Source organism: Galeopterus variegatus, unplaced genomic scaffold, assembly GCF_000696425.1.
Source record: "Galeopterus variegatus unplaced genomic scaffold, G_variegatus-3.0.2 Scaffold21820, whole genome shotgun sequence".
Lineage (NCBI taxonomy): Eukaryota > Metazoa > Chordata > Mammalia > Dermoptera > Cynocephalidae > Galeopterus > Galeopterus variegatus.
In genome coordinates, this window is record NW_007747931.1 from 1 (window position 1) to 947 (window position 947).

A 947-nucleotide genomic window follows, 5' to 3' on the forward strand; every position below is an offset into this window, starting at 1 on the left:
CCTCACATTTGAATGGTTTTTCTCCGGTGTGGACTCTCTGATGGCCTTGAAGATGTGAACTCCGACTGAAGCCCTTCCCACATTCCTCACACTTGTATGGTTTCTCTCCAGTGTGAACTCTCTGATGGCCTTGAAGATGTGAACTCCGACTGAAGCCCTTCCCACATTCCTCACACTTGTATGGTTTCTCTCCAGTGTGAATTCTCTGATGGCCTTGAAGGTATGAACTCCTACTGAATCCTTTATCACATTCCTCACATTTATAAGGTTTCTCTCCTGTGTGGACTCTCTGATGAACATTAAGAACTGATTTGTGACTGAACCCTTTGCCACAGGCACTGCATTTGTATGGTTTCTGTCCGTGGATTCTCTGNTTTATACGGTTGTTCCCTAGTGCGGACTATCTGAAGGTCCTGAAAATGTGAGGCCAGACTAGAGCCATTGCGACGCTCCTCAAAATTATACGGATTCTCTTCCATGTGAACTCTGTGTTGAATGTTAAGATTTGAACTACAAATAAAACCCTTTCCACACTCTACACCGGTGTATAGTTTCTCTTCAGTGTGAATTCTCTGATGGACTTGAAGACGTGAACTCTGATGAAAGACATTCCCATTCTCCTCATATTCATGGGGTACCTCCCTAGTATGGACCCTAAAAATACTATTAAGGTCTCAGCTATGACTGAAGGCTCTTTCATAAATATTGCACCTGTAGGACAGCCCTCCTGTGTGGATAAGTGTGTAAGTGTTAAGAGAGGAGTACTGACTGAAGTTCTCACCATATTCACCACATGTGCAAGGTTTCTCCGCTGTAAGCACTCTCTGATGGGACTGCAGATGGGGACTCTCAACACCACCTTCATTTCCTCCCTGAAGGCTTTGACGAACACGAAGAACTGAACTATAACTACAGCCCTTTCTACATGGACTGTATGTACAAGTCTT

General features: G+C 44.3%; 1 pseudogene; it reads right to left on the bottom strand.

The window, feature by feature from the left end:
• Positions 1–6: 6 nt before the first annotated feature.
• The window catches only part of LOC103583337, a 2,577-nt pseudogene continuing 1,636 nt past the window's right edge, over positions 7–947 (bottom strand).